Source organism: Heptranchias perlo, unplaced genomic scaffold, assembly GCF_035084215.1.
Source record: "Heptranchias perlo isolate sHepPer1 unplaced genomic scaffold, sHepPer1.hap1 HAP1_SCAFFOLD_887, whole genome shotgun sequence".
In the NCBI taxonomy this organism is placed as follows: domain Eukaryota; kingdom Metazoa; phylum Chordata; class Chondrichthyes; order Hexanchiformes; family Hexanchidae; genus Heptranchias; species Heptranchias perlo.
This window is the reverse complement of record NW_027139926.1, coordinates 12,501-32,500: the sequence shown is the minus strand read 5'-3', so window position 1 is coordinate 32,500 and position 20,000 is coordinate 12,501. Positions and strand designations below refer to the sequence as shown.

The 20,000-nt window shown below is 51.7% G+C and overlaps 12 pseudogenes; all 12 read left to right on the top strand.

Annotated features, from left to right (window-relative positions):
* Positions 1–1,170: 1,170 nt before the first annotated feature.
* LOC137319759 (U2 spliceosomal RNA) lies at positions 1,171–1,287 on the top strand (annotated as a pseudogene).
* A 969-nt stretch (positions 1,288–2,256) lies between these two features.
* LOC137319769 (U2 spliceosomal RNA) lies at positions 2,257–2,373 on the top strand (annotated as a pseudogene).
* A 974-nt stretch (positions 2,374–3,347) lies between these two features.
* LOC137319747 (U2 spliceosomal RNA) lies at positions 3,348–3,464 on the top strand (annotated as a pseudogene).
* Positions 3,465–5,521: 2,057 nt separating this feature from the next.
* LOC137319767 (U2 spliceosomal RNA) lies at positions 5,522–5,745 on the top strand (annotated as a pseudogene).
* A 987-nt stretch (positions 5,746–6,732) lies between these two features.
* Positions 6,733–6,849, top strand: LOC137319785 (U2 spliceosomal RNA; annotated as a pseudogene).
* A 1,324-nt stretch (positions 6,850–8,173) lies between these two features.
* LOC137319758 (U2 spliceosomal RNA) lies at positions 8,174–8,290 on the top strand (annotated as a pseudogene).
* A 965-nt stretch (positions 8,291–9,255) lies between these two features.
* LOC137319768 (U2 spliceosomal RNA) lies at positions 9,256–9,372 on the top strand (annotated as a pseudogene).
* Positions 9,373–10,346: 974 nt separating this feature from the next.
* Positions 10,347–10,463, top strand: LOC137319751 (U2 spliceosomal RNA; annotated as a pseudogene).
* A 4,567-nt stretch (positions 10,464–15,030) lies between these two features.
* On the top strand, positions 15,031–15,147 carry LOC137319781 (U2 spliceosomal RNA; annotated as a pseudogene).
* Positions 15,148–16,422: 1,275 nt separating this feature from the next.
* LOC137319775 (U2 spliceosomal RNA) lies at positions 16,423–16,539 on the top strand (annotated as a pseudogene).
* Positions 16,540–17,855: 1,316 nt separating this feature from the next.
* Positions 17,856–17,972, top strand: LOC137319757 (U2 spliceosomal RNA; annotated as a pseudogene).
* Positions 17,973–18,941: 969 nt separating this feature from the next.
* LOC137319766 (U2 spliceosomal RNA) lies at positions 18,942–19,058 on the top strand (annotated as a pseudogene).
* Positions 19,059–20,000: the final 942 nt, after the last annotated feature.

Below are 20,000 nucleotides of genomic sequence, written 5' to 3'. Positions count from 1 at the left end.
CCTTTTTAAAAAGAACTTTCTCAGCTCAGTGGTATTTTTTTCTTCTCCAAGGCTGAGTGCCGCTCGCACGTAGCGATATAATTCAAAGTGCAAAATAACTTGGCGTCGTTGACTTGAAACAAGCAGGGTCTGCTTCCAAATGAAAGCTGCGCTCCCGAACTGGACTGACTGACTGTCTGTCTGTCTGTCTGTCCGTTTGTCAAGGGGTGGAAAAGGCGGCGGTGGTGGTGAGGGTGGAGCTTTACGCTCAGGAGGGGAGACTTTCTTTCAGAGGTGCCAATTCATCTGCAGCAGAAAGTCATCCCCCCCGACCGGGATTCGAAGCCCGGTCCTGACCACGAGACCACCGGGGAGAGTTGCCTCAAGTCCCTGAGGGACCTGGACACGAGGCCGAGGACACACGCACGCCTGCTGCACTGGCAGCAGCGACCAACAGGGGGCTGACCGGCTGATCCTTCCCTTTCACAGGCAGGCTTTTGGCCCTCGCTCAAACGACAAAGGTGTTCAGAAGGAAGTCCTGGGGGGAAGGCAGGCAGGGAGGGACGGACACAGGGAAGTCCGCACAAAACAGGTCCCCTGGAACCTCTGACCCAGAAAACCGGGTTCCTGGTGAAAGCAGTCCTGCCACTGACAGGACAATGGACAGGGCCCGGCAGCTTGAGACACATCTTTCTTTCAATAAGCAAGTTCTTTTTAAAAAAGTTTCCTTCCACAGCAGCTCTGAGTGTGAGAGAGAGAGAGGAGAGAGAGAGACACTGACTCACTGACTGACACCGACACACACACACACACACACACACACACACACACACACACACATATTATTTATTATTATTTTAAACGACAAAGGTGTTCAGAAGGAAGTCCTGGGGGGAAGGCAGGCAGGGAGGGACGGACACAGGGAAGTCCGCACAAAACAGGTCCCCTGGAACCTCTGACCCAGAAAAACGGGTTCCTGGTGAAAGCAGTCCTGCCATTGACATGACAATGGACAGGGCCCGGCAGCTTGAGACACATCTTTCTTTCAATAAGCAAGTTCTTTTTTAAAAAGTTTCCTTCCACAGCAGCTATGAGTGAGAGAGAGAGAGAGAGAGAGAGAGAGAGACACTGACTCACTGACTGATACTGACACCGACACACACACACACACACACACACACACACACACATATTATTTATTATTATTTTAAATTGATTTTTCGAACAGGGAGATGGAATAGGGGCTTGCTCCGTCCACTCCACGCATCGACCCAGTATTGCAGTGTTTCTGGGAACGGTGCAGCTCCCCGTGGGGAGATATTCAAAAGGAAAAACAGCTCTTTCCCAGTGTCTCTGTGTGTGTGTGTGTGTGTGTGTGTGTGTGTGTATTATTACTGAGAATAAAGCTGATATCTCTCTCTCTCTCTCTCTCTCTCACTCAGAGCTGCTGTGGAAGGAAACCGTTTTAAAAAGAACTTTCTCAGCTCAGTGGTATTTTTTTCTTCTCCAAGGCTGAGTGCCGCTCGCACGTAGCGATATAATTCAAAGTGCAAAATAACTTGGCGTCGTTGACTTTAAACAAGCAGGGTCTGCTTCCAAATGAAAGCTGCGCTCCCGAACTGGACTGTCTGTCTGTCTGTCTGTCTGCTTGTCAAGGGGAGGAAAAGGCGGCGGTGGTGGTGAGGGTGGAGCTTTACGCTCAGGAGGGGAGACTTTCTTTCAGAGGTGCCAATTAATCTGTAGCAGAAAGTCATCCCCCCCGACCGGGATTCGAAGCCCGGTCCTGACCACAAGACCACCGGGGAGAGTTGCCTCAAGTCCCTGAGGGACCTGGACACGAGGCCGAATACACACGCACGCCTGCTGCACTGGCAGCAGCGACCAACAGGGGGCTGACCGGCTGATCCTTCCCTTTCACAGGCAGGCTTTTGGCCCTCGCTGAAACGACAAAGGTGTTCAGAAGGAAGTCCTGGGGGGAAGGCAGGCAGGGAGGGACGGACACAGGGAAGTCCGCACAAAACAGGTCCCCTGGAACCTCTGACCCAGAAAACCGGGTTCCTGGTGAAAGCAGTCCTGCCATTGACATGACAATGGACAGGGGGCCCGGCAGCTTGAGACACATCTTTCTTTCAATATGCAAGTTCTTTTTAAAAAAGTTTCCTTCCACAGCAGCTCTGAGTGAGAGAGAGAGAGAGAGAGAGAGAGAGACACTGACTCACTGACTGATACTGACACCGACACACACACACACACACACACACACACACACACACACATATTATTTATTATTATTTTTAATTGATTTTTAGAACAGGGAGATGGAATAGGGGCTTGCTCCGTCCACTCCACGCATCGACCCAGTATTGCAGTGTCTCTGGGAACGGTGCAGCTCCCCGTGGGGAGATATTCAAAAGGAAAATCAGCTCTTTCCCAGTGTCTCTGTGTGTGTGTGTGTGTGTGTGTGTGTGTATTATTACTGAGAATAAAGCTGATATCTCTCTCTCTCTCTCTCTCCCTCTCTCTCTCTCACTCAGAGCTGCTGTGGAAGGAAACCTTTTTAAAAAGAACTTTCTCAGCTCAGTGGTATTTTTTTCTTCTCCAAGGCTGAGTGCCGCTCGCACGTAGCGATATAATTCAAAGTGCAAAATAACTTGGCGTCGTTGACTTTAAACAAGCAGGGTCTGCTTCCAAATGAAAGCTGCGCTCCCGAACTGGACTGACTGTCTGTCTGTCTGTCTGTCTGTTTGTCAAGGGGTGGAAAAGGCGGTGGTGGTGGTGAGGGTGGAGCATTACGCACAGGAGGGGAGACTTTCTTTCAGAGGTGCCAATTAATCTGCAGCAGAAAGTCATCCCCCCCCAACCGGGATTCGAAGCCCGGTCCTGACCACGAGACCACCGGGGAGAGTTGCCTCAAGTCCCTGAGGGACCTGGACACGAGGCCGAATACACACGCACGCCTGCTGCACTGGCAGCAGCGACCAGCAGGGGGCTGACCGGCTGATCCTTCCCTTTCACAGGCAGGCTTTTGGCCCTCGCTCAAACGACAAAGGTGTTCAGAAGGAAGTCCTGGGGGGAAGGCAGGCAGGGAGGGACGGACACAGGGAAGTCCGCACAAAACAGGTCCCCTGGAACCTCTGACCCAGAAAACCGGGTTCCTGGTGAAAGCAGTCCTGCCATTGACATGACAATGGACAGGGCCCGGCAGCTTGAGACACATCTTTCTTTCAATAAGCAAGTTCTTTTTAAAAAAGTTTCCTTCCACAGCAGCTCTGAGTGTGAGGGAGAGAGAGAGAGAGAGAGAGAGAGACACTGACTGACTGACTGATACTGACACCGACACACACACACACACACACACACACACACATATTATTTATTATTATTTTAAATTGATTTTTAGAACAGGGAGATGGAATAGGGGCTTGCTCCGTCCACTCCACGCATCGACCCAGTATTGCAGTGTCTCTGGGAACGGTGCAGCTCCCCGTGGGGAGATATTCAAAAGGAAAAACAGCTCTTTCCCAGTGTCTCTGTGTGTGTGTGTGTGTGTGTGTGTGTGTATTATTACTGAGAATAAAGCTGATATCTCTCTCTCTCTCTCTCTCTCTCTCTCTCTCACTCAGAGCTGCTGTGGAAGGAAACCGTTTTAAAAAGACCTTTCTCAGCTCAGTGGTATTTTTTTCTTCTCCAAGGCTGAGTGCCGCTCGCACGTAGCGATATAATTCAAAGTGCAAAATAACTTGGCGTCGTTGACTTTAAACAAGCAGGGTCTGCTTCCAAATGAAAGCTGCGCTCCCGAACTGGACTGACTGTCTGTCTGTCTGTCTGTCTGTTTGTCAAGGGGTGGAAAAGGCGGCGGTGGTGGTTAAGGGTGGAGCTTTACGCTCAGGAGGGGAGACTTTCTTTCAGAGGTGCCAATTAATCTGCAGCAGAAAGTCATCCCCCCCCGACCGGGATTCGAAGCCCGGTCCTGACCACGAGACCACCGGGGAGAGTTGCCTCAAGTCCCTGAGGGACCTGGACACGAGGCCGAGGACACACGCACGCCTGCTGCACTGGCAGCAGCGACCAGCAGGGGGCTGACCGGCTGATCCTTCCCTTTCACAGGCAGGCTTTTGGCCCTCGCTCAAACGACAAAGGTGTTCAGAAGGAAGTCCTGGGGGGGAGGGAGGGAGGCAGGGAAATCAGCACAAAGCAGGTCCCCTGGAATCTCACACCTGCGTCCCAGAAAACAGGTCTCCTGGTCAAAGCAGTCCTGCCCCGTCCTGCCATTAACGTGACAATGGACAGGGCCCGGCAGCTTGAGACACATCTTTTTTTCAATATGCAAGTTCTTTTTAAAAAGGTTTCCTTCCACAGCAGCTCTGAGTAAGAGTGAGAGAGAGAGAGAGAGAGAGAGAGACTGACACTGACACTGACACTGACACACACACACACACACACACACACACACACCGTCTCCCATCCGATTGGTGGACTATGGGATTGAAAATCGAACTTTGAGTTTCAATGCAGGGGGGAGAGCGCGAACGCAGCCCCTCCCAACTACCACACGCGCGTTGTTGTTGTTGTAATATAGAACTGCAAGTTGCCGTTGTCGTGGTCGTTTCGAATCAGCACAAAGTAGGTGCCTCCCTGGAATGTCACACCTGCGTCCCAGAAAACAGGTCTCCCGGTCAAAGCAGTCCCGCCCCGCCCTGGGATTAACGTGACAATGGACAGGGCCCAGTCAGGGAGCAGCTTGAGAGACGTCTTTCAATAGGCGCTTCTGAAACATTAACGCCTTGTTTCTTTCGACAGTTTAACCAGCCTTTAACACGCCTTGTGTTTTTATTTCCCATTTCCAGCCAGCCAGCCAGCCAGCCAGCCAGCCAGCCAGCCGAGCCGAGCCAGCATCTGCAGTATTTTTTTTGATTGGTCTTGCCTGCCGTGGAATGAATGTTTCAACACGAGCTGCTGATTGTCAGCACCTCACCTCTTTCTCAATTGGCCGTTGCAATCTCACTCGCTCGCTCATTGTGAGACACGTCACGTCACTAGTTTTACTCAAAGAGGTTTCCTTCCACGGCAGTTCGTTAGTGACTGAGACTGACTGACGGAGGTCCGTTGAGACACAACCCTCTCCCATCTGATTGGTGGCCTACTGGCAAATTTACCAATCTGTCAAGCAATCCTGGCAAGAAAGGAAAAAACGGCAACTTCTTTAAACTCATCCACTGTTGCAATTAGAAACGGTGGCAAAAAATGTGGCCAGAGTGGGAGAGAACGGCAGTGCTTCGAGACTGCTTTCAACACCGGCAGCCAGAGAACAAAGAGGGAGGGCAAACAGGACCCGAGATCAATTCGCATCGAGCGCGGTATCGCTTCTCGGCCTTTTGGCTAAGATCAAGTGGTCAAGTGGGGGAAGGCAACCATTTGGAGCCTTCCTGCCATTGTATGCCGGGGGGATGCAGTCAGGGAGAAATCCCCTCGGGCAGAGTGTAGAGCTTTGGCTTGTAGAGCTTTGGCTTGATGTAATGTCACTGCAAGGAATCTGGAATGAATCTGTAAGGCAATAAGGCACCCCAGAGTGTCAGAAAAAAAAAAAAAAAAAAAAAAAAAAAAAAAAAAAAATCTGTTCTTATCAGTTTAATATCTGATACGTCCCCTATCTGGGGACCATATATTAAATTGATTTTTGGAACAGGGAGATGGACTAGGGGCTTGCTCCGTCCACTCCACGCATCGACCCAGTATTGCAGTGTCTCTGGGAACGGTGCAGCTCCCTGTGGGGAGATATTCAAAAGGAAAAACAGCTCTTTCCCAGTGTCTCTGTGTGTGTGTGTGTGTGTGTGTGTGTGTGTGTGTGTGTGTGTGTGTGTGTGTATTATTACTGAGAATAAAGCTGATATCTCTCTCTCTCTCTCTCTCTCTCTCTTACACTCAGAGCTGCTGTGGAAGGAAACCGTTTTAAAAAGAACTTTCTCAGCTCAGTGGTATTTTTTTCTTCTCCAAGGCTGAGTGCCGCTCGCACGGAGCGATATAATTCAAAGTGCAAAATAACTTGGCGTCGTTGACTTGAAACAAGCAGGGTCTGCTTCCAAATGAAAGCTGCGCTCCCGAACTGGACTGACTGTCTGTCTGTCTGTCTGTTTGTCAAGGGGTGGAAAAGGTGGCGGTGGTGGTGAGGGTGGAGCTTTACGCTCAGGAGGGGAGACTTTCTTTCAGAGGTGCCAATTAATCTGCAGCAGAAAGTCATCCCCCCCGACCGGGATTCGAAGCCCGGTCCTGACCACGAGACCACCGGGGAGAGATGCCTCAAGTCCCTGAGGGACCTGGACACGAGGCCGAGGACACACGCACGCCTGCTGCACTGGCAGCAGCGACCAACAGGGGGCTGACCGGCTGATCCTTCCCTTTCACAGGCAGGCTTTTGGCCCTCGCTCAAACGACAAAGGTGTTCAGAAGGAAGTCCTGGGGGGAAGGCAGGCAGGGAGGGACGGACACAGGGAAGTCCGCACAAAACAGGTCCCCTGGAACCTCTGACCCACAAAACCGGGTTCCTGGTGAAAGCAGTCCTGCCACTGACATGACAATGGACAGGGCCCGGCAGCTTGAGACACATCTTTCTTTCAATAAGCAAGTCCTTTTTAAAAAAGTTTCCTTCCACAGCAGCTCTGAGAGAGAGAGAGAGAGAGAGAGAGAGAGACACTGACTGACTGACTGACTGATACTGACACCGACACACACACACACACACACACACACACACATATTATTTATTATTATTTTTAATTGATTTTTAGAACAGGGAGATGGACTAGGGGCTTGCTCTGTCCACTCCACGCATCGACCCAGTATTGCAGTGTTTCTGGGAACGGTGCAGCTCCCCGTGGGGAGATATTCAAAAGGAAAATCAGCTCTTTCCCAGTGTCTCTGTGTGTGTGTGTGTGTGTGTGTGTGTGTATTATTACTGAGAATAAAGCTGATATCTCTCTCTCTCTCTCTCTCTCTCTCTCTCACACTCAGAGCTGCTGTGGAAGCAAACCTTTTTAAAAAGAACTTTCTCAGCTCAGTGGTATTTTTTTCTTCTCCAAGGCTGAGTGCCGCTCGCACGTAGCGATATAATTCAAAGTGCAAAATAACTTGGCGTCGTTGACTTGAAACAAGCAGGGTCTGCTTCCAAATGAAAGCTGCGCTCCCGAACTGGACTGACTGACTGTCTGTCTGTCTGTCTGTCCGTTTGTCAAGGGGTGGAAAAGGCGGCGGTGGTGGTGAGGGTGGAGCTTTACGCTCAGGAGGGGAGACTTTCTTTCAGAGGTGCCAATTCATCTGCAGCAGAAAGTCATCCCCCCCGACCGGGATTCGAAGCCCGGTCCTGACCACGAGACCACCGGGGAGAGTTGCCTCAAGTCCCTGAGGGACCTGGACACGAGGCCGAGGACACACGCACGCCTGCTGCACTGGCAGCAGCGACCAACAGGGGGCTGACCGGCTGATCCTTCCCTTTCACAGGCAGGCTTTTGGCCCTCGCTCAAACGACAAAGGTGTTCAGAAGGAAGTCCTGGGGGGAAGGCAGGCAGGGAGGGACGGACACAGGGAAGTCCGCACAAAACAGGTCCCCTGGAACCTCTGACCCAGAAAACCGGGTTCCTGGTGAAAGCAGTCCTGCCACTGACAGGACAATGGACAGGGCCCGGCAGCTTGAGACACATCTTTCTTTCAATAAGCAAGTTCTTTTTAAAAAAGTTTCCTTCCACAGCAGCTCTGAGTGTGAGAGAGAGAGAGGAGAGAGAGAGACACTGACTCACTGACTGACACCGACACACACACACACACACACACACACACACACACACACACATATTATTTATTATTATTTTAAACGACAAAGGTGTTCAGAAGGAAGTCCTGGGGGGAAGGCAGGCAGGGAGGGACGGACACAGGGAAGTCCGCACAAAACAGGTCCCCTGGAACCTCTGACCCAGAAAAACGGGTTCCTGGTGAAAGCAGTCCTGCCATTGACATGACAATGGACAGGGCCCGGCAGCTTGAGACACATCTTTCTTTCAATAAGCAAGTTCTTTTTTAAAAAGTTTCCTTCCACAGCAGCTATGAGTGAGAGAGAGAGAGAGAGAGAGAGAGAGAGACACTGACTCACTGACTGATACTGACACCGACACACACACACACACACACACACACACACACACATATTATTTATTATTATTTTAAATTGATTTTTCGAACAGGGAGATGGAATAGGGGCTTGCTCCGTCCACTCCACGCATCGACCCAGTATTGCAGTGTTTCTGGGAACGGTGCAGCTCCCCGTGGGGAGATATTCAAAAGGAAAAACAGCTCTTTCCCAGTGTCTCTGTGTGTGTGTGTGTGTGTGTGTGTGTGTATTATTACTGAGAATAAAGCTGATATCTCTCTCTCTCTCTCTCTCTCTCACTCAGAGCTGCTGTGGAAGGAAACCGTTTTAAAAAGAACTTTCTCAGCTCAGTGGTATTTTTTTCTTCTCCAAGGCTGAGTGCCGCTCGCACGTAGCGATATAATTCAAAGTGCAAAATAACTTGGCGTCGTTGACTTTAAACAAGCAGGGTCTGCTTCCAAATGAAAGCTGCGCTCCCGAACTGGACTGTCTGTCTGTCTGTCTGTCTGCTTGTCAAGGGGAGGAAAAGGCGGCGGTGGTGGTGAGGGTGGAGCTTTACGCTCAGGAGGGGAGACTTTCTTTCAGAGGTGCCAATTAATCTGTAGCAGAAAGTCATCCCCCCCGACCGGGATTCGAAGCCCGGTCCTGACCACAAGACCACCGGGGAGAGTTGCCTCAAGTCCCTGAGGGACCTGGACACGAGGCCGAATACACACGCACGCCTGCTGCACTGGCAGCAGCGACCAACAGGGGGCTGACCGGCTGATCCTTCCCTTTCACAGGCAGGCTTTTGGCCCTCGCTGAAACGACAAAGGTGTTCAGAAGGAAGTCCTGGGGGGAAGGCAGGCAGGGAGGGACGGACACAGGGAAGTCCGCACAAAACAGGTCCCCTGGAACCTCTGACCCAGAAAACCGGGTTCCTGGTGAAAGCAGTCCTGCCATTGACATGACAATGGACAGGGCCCGGCAGCTTGAGACACATCTTTCTTTCAATATGCAAGTTCTTTTTAAAAAAGTTTCCTTCCACAGCAGCTCTGAGTGAGAGAGAGAGAGAGAGAGAGAGAGAGACACTGACTCACTGACTGATACTGACACCGACACACACACACACACACACACACACACACACACACACACATATTATTTATTATTATTTTTAATTGATTTTTAGAACAGGGAGATGGAATAGGGGCTTGCTCCGTCCACTCCACGCATCGACCCAGTATTGCAGTGTCTCTGGGAACGGTGCAGCTCCCCGTGGGGAGATATTCAAAAGGAAAATCAGCTCTTTCCCAGTGTCTCTGTGTGTGTGTGTGTGTGTGTGTGTGTGTATTATTACTGAGAATAAAGCTGATATCTCTCTCTCTCTCTCTCTCCCTCTCTCTCTCTCACTCAGAGCTGCTGTGGAAGGAAACCTTTTTAAAAAGAACTTTCTCAGCTCAGTGGTATTTTTTTCTTCTCCAAGGCTGAGTGCCGCTCGCACGTAGCGATATAATTCAAAGTGCAAAATAACTTGGCGTCGTTGACTTTAAACAAGCAGGGTCTGCTTCCAAATGAAAGCTGCGCTCCCGAACTGGACTGACTGTCTGTCTGTCTGTCTGTCTGTTTGTCAAGGGGTGGAAAAGGCGGTGGTGGTGGTGAGGGTGGAGCATTACGCACAGGAGGGGAGACTTTCTTTCAGAGGTGCCAATTAATCTGCAGCAGAAAGTCATCCCCCCCCAACCGGGATTCGAAGCCCGGTCCTGACCACGAGACCACCGGGGAGAGTTGCCTCAAGTCCCTGAGGGACCTGGACACGAGGCCGAATACACACGCACGCCTGCTGCACTGGCAGCAGCGACCAGCAGGGGGCTGACCGGCTGATCCTTCCCTTTCACAGGCAGGCTTTTGGCCCTCGCTCAAACGACAAAGGTGTTCAGAAGGAAGTCCTGGGGGGAAGGCAGGCAGGGAGGGACGGACACAGGGAAGTCCGCACAAAACAGGTCCCCTGGAACCTCTGACCCAGAAAACCGGGTTCCTGGTGAAAGCAGTCCTGCCATTGACATGACAATGGACAGGGCCCGGCAGCTTGAGACACATCTTTCTTTCAATAAGCAAGTTCTTTTTAAAAAAGTTTCCTTCCACAGCAGCTCTGAGTGTGAGGGAGAGAGAGAGAGAGAGAGAGAGAGACACTGACTGACTGACTGATACTGACACCGACACACACACACACACACACACACACACACATATTATTTATTATTATTTTAAATTGATTTTTAGAACAGGGAGATGGAAAAGGGGCTTGCTCCGTCCACTCCACGCATCGACCCAGTATTGCAGTGTCTCTGGGAACGGTGCAGCTCCCCGTGGGGAGATATTCAAAAGGAAAAACAGCTCTTTCCCAGTGTCTCTGTGTGTGTGTGTGTGTGTGTGTGTGTGTATTATTACTGAGAATAAAGCTGATATCTCTCTCTCTCTCTCTCTCTCTCTCTCTCACTCAGAGCTGCTGTGGAAGGAAACCGTTTTAAAAAGACCTTTCTCAGCTCAGTGGTATTTTTTTCTTCTCCAAGGCTGAGTGCCGCTCGCACGTAGCGATATAATTCAAAGTGCAAAATAACTTGGCGTCGTTGACTTTAAACAAGCAGGGTCTGCTTCCAAATGAAAGCTGCGCTCCCGAACTGGACTGACTGTCTGTCTGTCTGTCTGTCTGTTTGTCAAGGGGTGGAAAAGGCGGCGGTGGTGGTTAAGGGTGGAGCTTTACGCTCAGGAGGGGAGACTTTCTTTCAGAGGTGCCAATTAATCTGCAGCAGAAAGTCATCCCCCCCCGACCGGGATTCGAAGCCCGGTCCTGACCACGAGACCACCGGGGAGAGTTGCCTCAAGTCCCTGAGGGACCTGGACACGAGGCCGAGGACACACGCACGCCTGCTGCACTGGCAGCAGCGACCAGCAGGGTTCCGACCGGCTGATCCTTCCCTTTCACAGGCAGGCTTTTGGCCCTCGCTCAAACGACAAAGGTGTTCAGAAGGAAGTCCTGGGGGGAAGGCATGGAGGGACGGACACAGGGAAGTCCGCACAAAACAGGTCCCCTGGAACCTCTGACCCAGAAAACCGGGTTCCTGGTGAAAGCAGTCCTGCCCCGCCCTGCCATTAACATGACAATGGACAGGGCCCGGACCAGGCGCAGCGGACGGTAGCGAGCAGTCGGAGGGTGAAAATCCGCCAGTGGGTGAAAAGGAGAGCCGTGCGGTGAGAGGAGGCGGAAAGCGGTTCGCAGACTTTCGCTGTACCTCCGGCGGGCAGCGCCGCACCTCCGAGCGCTCGGTACCGTCCGCTGCGCCTCGTCCTGCCGCACGCGACGAGCCGTCCCCGGAGGAAATCGGCCTCGGCCTTCCTGAGATATCAGTCTCCAGGTGGGACAGAAAAACCGGGGGCCCCCGGCTCGCTTTCGGCGGCCCGCTAGTCGACTTCCCGTCGTGCGAACGCGATCCTTCCGGTACCTTTCGGTGCCCCTTGCCCGACTCTAGCTCCGGTGGTAAAGCGGAGTCGGTCGGTCTGACGGCCGCCGAGTTAGCAGGCGGAAAGCGGTTTGCAGCCTTTCGCTGTACCTCCGGCGGGCAGCGCCGCACCTCCGAGCGCTCGGTACCGTCCGCTGCGCCTCGTCCTGCCGCACGCGACGAGCCGTCCCCGGAGGAAATCGGCCTCGGCCCTCCTGAGATATCAGCCTCCATACGGGCGTCACAAATCAGTGGACATGGTCAGCTGCAAAGCAGTGTCATTACAACCTTTCATAAACGACAGGGCAGCACCGCACTGCACTGCACTGCACTGCACCCCACACTACATCACACTTGCCTGCCGGCCTGCCTGCCGCTGCCTACTCTCACCAGCGGACCAAAGTGAGGATAACACCCCGAAGCAAGCATCTCCCTTGCCGCCCACCAGCCCACACCAATCCCCTTGCCTGCCTCCCACAAATTCCACCAGCGAGGCAAAGTGAAAATCAACCCCCAAAAAACGCACTCCACACCGGCCATCGCCCGCTATACACCCCCCCCCCCCCCCCCCCGGGGTGAATATTAAGCCCGAGAACACCGACTGTAACCAACTGCAGTGAAAAGTTGAAGTGGCAACTCATTAACCAGATTTACACTTGGCAACTCATAAACCAAATGAACAAAAAATCTGGTTAATGAGTTGCCCAAAATAAATCTGGTTAATGAGTTGCCACTTCAACTTTTCACTGCGGTTGGTTACAGTCGGTGTTCTCGGGCTTAATATTCACCCCGGGGGGGCGGGGTGGGTGATTCTGGGGGTAGTGTCCGGGAGGGTGAGCCTTTTATTCGGCAGGAGGCGTGTGGGGAAATCATCAACCTGTCAGACGATGAGTTGTCACAAACGCCATTGCTTAATGAAAGCTGCGCTCCCGAACTGGACTGACTGTCTGTCTGTCTGTCTGTCTGTTTGTCAAGGGGAGGAAAAGGCGGTGGCGGTGGTGGTGAGGGTGGAGCATTCCGCTCAGGAGGGGAGACTTTCCTTCATGCCAATTAATCTGCAGCAGAAAGTCATCCCCCCCCGACCGGGATTCGAAGCCCGGTCCTGACCACGAGACCACCGGGGAGAGCTGCCTCAAGTCCCTGAGGGACCTGGACACGAGGCCGAGGACACACGCACGCCTGCTGCACTGGCAGCAGCGACCAGCAGGGGGCTGACCGGCTGATCCTTCCCTTTCACAGGCAGGCTTTTGGCCCTCGCTCAAACGACAAAGGTGTTCAGAAGGAAGTCCTGGGGGGGAGGGAGGGAGGCAGGGAAATCAGCACAAAGCAGGTCCCCTGGAATCTCACACCTGCGTCCCAGAAAACAGGTCTCCTGGTCAAAGCAGTCCTGCCCCGTCCTGCCATTAACGTGACAATGGACAGGGCCCGGCAGCTTGAGACACATCTTTTTTTCAATATGCAAGTTCTTTTTAAAAAGGTTTCCTTCCACAGCAGCTCTGAGTAAGAGTGAGAGAGAGAGAGAGAGAGAGAGAGACTGACACTGACACTGACACTGACACACACACACACACACACACACACACACACCGTCTCCCATCCGATTGGTGGACTATGGGATTGAAAATCGAACTTTGAGTTTCAATGCAGGGGGGAGAGCGCGAACGCAGCCCCTCCCAACTACCACACGCGCGTTGTTGTTGTTGTAATATAGAACTGCAAGTTGCCGTTGTCGTGGTCGTTTCGAATCAGCACAAAGTAGGTGCCTCCCTGGAATGTCACACCTGCGTCCCAGAAAACAGGTCTCCCGGTCAAAGCAGTCCCGCCCCGCCCTGGGATTAACATGACAACGGACAGGGCCCAGTCAGGGAGCAGCTTGAGAGACACCTTTCAATAGGCGCTTCTGAAACATTAACGCCTTGTTTCTTCCGACAGTTTAACCAGCGATTAACATGACAACGGACAGGGCCCAGTCAGGGAGCAGCTTGAGAGACACCTTTCAATAGGCGCTTCTGAAACATTAACGCCTTGTTTCTTCCGACAGTTTAACCAGCGATTAACATGACAACGGACAGGGCCCAGTCAGGGAGCAGCTTGAGAGACACCTTTCAATAGGCGCTTCTGAAACATTAACGCCTTGTTTCTTTCGACAGTTTAACCAGCCTTTAACACGCCTTGTGTTTTTATTTCCCATTTCCAGCCAGCCAGCCAGCCAGCCAGCCAGCCAGCCAGCCAGCCGAGCCGAGCCAGCATCTGCAGTATTTTTTTTGATTGGTCTTGCCTGCCGTGGAATGAATGTTTCAACACGAGCTGCTGATTGTCAGCACCTCACCTCTTTCTCAATTGGCCGTTGCAATCTCACTCACTCGCTGTGAGACACGTCACGTCACTAGTTTTACTCAAAGAGGTTTCCTTCCACGGCAGTGAGTTAGTGACTGAGACTGACTGACGGAGGTCCGTTGAGACACAACCCTCCCCCATCTGATTGGTGGCCTACTGGCAAATTTACCAATCTGTCAAGCAATCCTGGCAAGAAAGGAAAAAACGGCAACTTCTTTAAACTCATCCACTGTTGCAATTAGAAACGGTGGCAAAAAATGTGGCCAGAGTGGGAGAGAACGGCAGTGCTTCGAGACTGCTTTCAACACCGGCAGCCAGAGAACAAAGAGGGAGGGCAAACAGGACCCGAGATCAATTCGCATCGAGCGCGGTATCGCTTCTCGGCCTTTTGGCTAAGATCGAGCGTGTTCCTTTTCGGGCTTATTTGGATCTGAGCGGACTGGAACGCTGGCCGCGACCTCGTGCGCTCGCAAAGTGCGGACTTTGCTGTGATTGGTCGTTTGTGTGCTGGCTCCGCCCCTAAATTTGCATAAGGACCAAATCAACACTGCAATGGCAGGGAAGGGTTCCTGGTGAAAGCAGTCCTGCCACTGACATGACAATGGACAGGGCCCGGCAGCTTGAGACACATCTTTCTTTCAATATGCAAGTCCTTTTTAAAAAAGTTTCCTTCCACAGCAGCTCTGAGTGAGAGAGAGAGAGAGAGAGAGACTGACTCACTGACTGATACTGACACCGACACACACACACACACACACACACATTATTTATTATTATTTTAAACGACAAAGCTGTTCAGAAGGAAGTCCTGGGGGGAAGGCAGGCAGGGAGGGACGGACACAGGGAAGTCCGCACAAAACAGGTCCCCTGGAACCTCTGACCCAGAAAAACGGGTTCCTGGTGAAAGCAGTCCTGCCATTGACATGACAATGGACAGGGCCCGGCAGCTTGAGACACATCTTTCTTTCAATATGCAAGTTCTTTTTAAAAAAGTTTCCTTCCACAGCAGCTCTGAGTAAGAGAGAGAGAGAGAGAGAGAGACACTCACTCACTGACTGATACTGACACCGACACACACACACACACACACACACACATATTATTTATTATTATTTTTAATTGATTTTTAGAACAGGGAGATGGACTAGGGGCTTGCTCCGTCCACTCCACGCATCGACCCAGTATTGCAGTGTTTCTGGGAACGGTGCAGCTCCCCGTGGGGAGATATTCAAAAGGAAAAACAGCTGTTTCCCAGTGTCTCTGTGTGTGTGTGTGTGTGTGTTATTACTGAGAATAAAGCTGATATCTCTCTCTCTCTCTCTCTCTCTCTCACTCAGAGCTGCTGTGGAAGGAAACCGTTTTAAAAAGAACTTTCTCAGCTCAGTGGTATTTTTTTCTTCTCCAAGGCTGAGTGCCGCTCGCACGTAGCGATATAATTCAAAGTGCAAAATAACTTGGCGTCGTTGACTTTAAACAAGCAGGGTCTGCTTCCAAATGAAAGCTGCGCTCCCGAACTGGACTGTCTGTCTGTCTGACTGTCTGTTTGTCAAGGGGTGGAAAAGGCGGTGGTGGTGGTGAGGGTGGAGCATTACGCTCAGGAGGGGAGACTTTCTTTCAGAGGTGCCAATTAATCTGTAGCAGAAAGTCATCCCCCCCGACCGGGATTCGAAGCCCGGTCCTGACCACGAGACCACCGGGGAGAGTTGCCTCAAGTCCCTGAGGGACCTGGACACGAGGCCGAGGACACACGCACGCCTGCTGCACTGGCAGCAGCGACCAACAGGGGGCTGACCGGCTGATCCTTCCCTTTCACAGGCAGGTTTTTGGCCCTCGCTCAAACGACAAAGGTGTTCAGAAGGAAGTCCTGGGGGGAAGGCAGGCAGGGAGGGACGGACACAGGGAAGTCCGCACAAAACAGGTCCCCTGGAACCTCTGACCCACAAAACCGGGTTCCTGGTGAAAGCAGTCCTGCCATTGACAGGACAATGGACAGGGCCCGGCAGCTTGAGACACATCTTTCTTTCAATAAGCAAGTTCTTTTTAAAAAAGTTTCCTTCCACAGCAGCTCTGAGTGAGAGAGAGAGAGAGAGAGAGAGAGAGAGACACTGACTCACTGACTGATACTGACACCGACACACACACACACACATTATTTATTATTATTTTAAACGACAAAGCTGTTCAGAAGGAAGTCCTGGGGGGAAGGCAGGCAGGGAGGGACGGACACAGGGAAGTCCGCACAAAACAGGTCCTTTGGAACCTCTGACCCACAAAACCGGGTTCCTGGTGAAAGCAGTCCTGCCATTGACATGACAATGGACAGGGCCCGGCAGCTTGAGACACATCTTTCTTTCAATATGCAAGTTCTTTTTAAAAAAGTTTCCTTCCACAGCAGCTCTGAGTGAGAGAGAGAGAGAGAGAGAGAGAGACACTGACTGACTGACTGATACTGACACCGACACACACACACACACACACACACACACACATATTATTTATTATTATTTTTAATTGATTTTTAGAACAGGGAGATGGAATAGGGGCTTGCTCCGTCCACTCCACGCATCGACCCAGTATTGCAGTGTTTCTGGGAACGGTGCAGCTCCCCGTGGGGAGATATTCAAAAGGAAAATCAGCTCTTTCCCAGTGTCTCTGTGTGTGTGTGTGTGTGTGTGTGTGTGTGTGTGTATTATTACTGAGAATAAAGCTGATATCTCTCTCTCTCTCTCACTCAGAGCTGCTGTGGAAGGAAACCTTTTTAAAAAGAACTTTCTCAGCTCAGTGGTATTTTTTTCTTCTCCAAGGCTGAGTGCCGCTCGCACGTAGCGATATAATTCAAAGTGCAAAATAACTTGGCGTCGTTGACTTGAAACAAGCAGGGTCTGCTTCCAAATGAAAGCTGCGCTCCCGAACTGGACTGACTGACTGTCTGTCTGTCTGTCTGTCCGTTTGTCAAGGGGTGGAAAAGGCGGCGGTGGTGGTGAGGGTGGAGCTTTACGCTCAGGAGGGGAGACTTTCTTTCAGAGGTGCCAATTCATCTGCAGCAGAAAGTCATCCCCCCCGACCGGGATTCGAAGCCCGGTCCTGACCACGAGACCACCGGGGAGAGTTGCCTCAAGTCCCTGAGGGACCTGGACACGAGGCCGAGGACACACGCACGCCTGCTGCACTGGCAGCAGCGACCAACAGGGGGCTGACCGGCTGATCCTTCCCTTTCACAGGCAGGCTTTTGGCCCTCGCTCAAACGACAAAGGTGTTCAGAAGGAAGTCCTGGGGGGAAGGCAGGCAGGGAGGGACGGACACAGGGAAGTCCGCACAAAACAGGTCCCCTGGAACCTCTGACCCAGAAAACCGGGTTCCTGGTGAAAGCAGTCCTGCCACTGACAGGACAATGGACAGGGCCCGGCAGCTTGAGACACATCTTTCTTTCAATAAGCAAGTTCTTTTTAAAAAAGTTTCCTTCCACAGCAGCTCTGAGTGTGAGAGAGAGAGAGGAGAGAGAGAGACACTGACTCACTGACTGACACCGACACACACACACACACACACACACACACACACACACACACACATATTATTTATTATTATTTTAAACGACAAAGGTGTTCAGAAGGAAGTCCTGGGGGGAAGGCAGGCAGGGAGGGACGGACACAGGGAAGTCCGCACAAAACAGGTCCCCTGGAACCTCTGACCCAGAAAAACGGGTTCCTGGTGAAAGCAGTCCTGCCATTGACATGACAATGGACAGGGCCCGGCAGCTTGAGACACATCTTTCTTTCAATAAGCAAGTTCTTTTTTAAAAAGTTTCCTTCCACAGCAGCTATGAGTGAGAGAGAGAGAGAGAGAGAGAGAGAGAGACACTGACTCACTGACTGATACTGACACCGACACACACACACACACACACACACACACACACACATATTATTTATTATTATTTTAAATTGATTTTTCGAACAGGGAGATGGAATAGGGGCTTGCTCCGTCCACTCCACGCATCGACCCAGTATTGCAGTGTTTCTGGGAACGGTGCAGCTCCCCGTGGGGAGATATTCAAAAGGAAAAACAGCTCTTTCCCAGTGTCTCTGTGTGTGTGTGTGTGTGTGTGTGTGTGTGTGTATTATTACTGAGAATAAAGCTGATATCTCTCTCTCTCTCTCTCTCTCTCACTCAGAGCTGCTGTGGAAGGAAACCGTTTTAAAAAGAACTTTCTCAGCTCAGTGGTATTTTTTTCTTCTCCAAGGCTGAGTGCCGCTCGCACGTAGCGATATAATTCAAAGTGCAAAATAACTTGGCGTCGTTGACTTTAAACAAGCAGGGTCTGCTTCCAAATGAAAGCTGCGCTCCCGAACTGGACTGTCTGTCTGTCTGTCTGTCTGCTTGTCAAGGGGAGGAAAAGGCGGCGGTGGTGGTGAGGGTGGAGCTTTACGCTCAGGAGGGGAGACTTTCTTTCAGAGGTGCCAATTAATCTGTAGCAGAAAGTCATCCCCCCCGACCGGGATTCGAAGCCCGGTCCTGACCACAAGACCACCGGGGAGAGTTGCCTCAAGTCCCTGAGGGACCTGGACACGAGGCCGAATACACACGCACGCCTGCTGCACTGGCAGCAGCGACCAACAGGGGGCTGACCGGCTGATCCTTCCCTTTCACAGGCAGGCTTTTGGCCCTCGCTGAAACGACAAAGGTGTTCAGAAGGAAGTCCTGGGGGGAAGGCAGGCAGGGAGGGACGGACACAGGGAAGTCCGCACAAAACAGGTCCCCTGGAACCTCTGACCCAGAAAACCGGGTTCCTGGTGAAAGCAGTCCTGCCATTGACATGACAATGGACAGGGCCCGGCAGCTTGAGACACATCTTTCTTTCAATATGCAAGTTCTTTTTAAAAAAGTTTCCTTCCACAGCAGCTCTGAGTGAGAGAGAGAGAGAGAGAGAGAGAGAGACACTGACTCACTGACTGATACTGACACCGACACACACACACACACACACACACACACACACACACACACATATTATTTATTATTATTTTTAATTGATTTTTAGAACAGGGAGATGGAATAGGGGCTTGCTCCGTCCACTCCACGCATCGACCCAGTATTGCAGTGTCTCTGGGAACGGTGCAGCTCCCCGTGGGGAGATATTCAAAAGGAAAATCAGCTCTTTCCCAGTGTCTCTGTGTGTGTGTGTGTGTGTGTGTGTGTGTATTATTACTGAGAATAAAGCTGATATCTCTCTCTCTCTCTCTCTCCCTCTCTCTCTCTCACTCAGAGCTGCTGTGGAAGGAAACCTTTTTAAAAAGAACTTTCTCAGCTCAGTGGTATTTTTTTCTTCTCCAAGGCTGAGTGCCGCTCGCACGTAGCGATATAATTCAAAGTGCAAAATAACTTGGCGTCGTTGACTTTAAACAAGCAGGGTCTGCTTCCAAATGAAAGCTGCGCTCCCGAACTGGACTGACTGTCTGTCTGTCTGTCTGTCTGTTTGTCAAGGGGTGGAAAAGGCGGTGGTGGTGGTGAGGGTGGAGCATTACGCACAGGAGGGGAGACTTTCTTTCAGAGGTGCCAATTAATCTGCAGCAGAAAGTCATCCCCCCCCAACCGGGATTCGAAGCCCGGTCCTGACCACGAGACCACCGGGGAGAGTTGCCTCAAGTCCCTGAGGGACCTGGACACGAGGCCGAATACACACGCACGCCTGCTGCACTGGCAGCAGCGACCAGCAGGGGGCTGACCGGCTGATCCTTCCCTTTCACAGGCAGGCTTTTGGCCCTCGCTCAAACGACAAAGGTGTTCAGAAGGAAGTCCTGGGGGGAAGGCAGGCAGGGAGGGACGGACACAGGGAAGTCCGCACAAAACAGGTCCCCTGGAACCTCTGACCCAGAAAACCGGGTTCCTGGTGAAAGCAGTCCTGCCATTGACATGACAATGGACAGGGCCCGGCAGCTTGAGACACATCTTTCTTTCAATAAGCAAGTTCTTTTTAAAAAAGTTTCCTTCCACAGCAGCTCTGAGTGTGAGGGAGAGAGAGAGAGAGAGAGAGAGAGACACTGACTGACTGACTGATACTGACACCG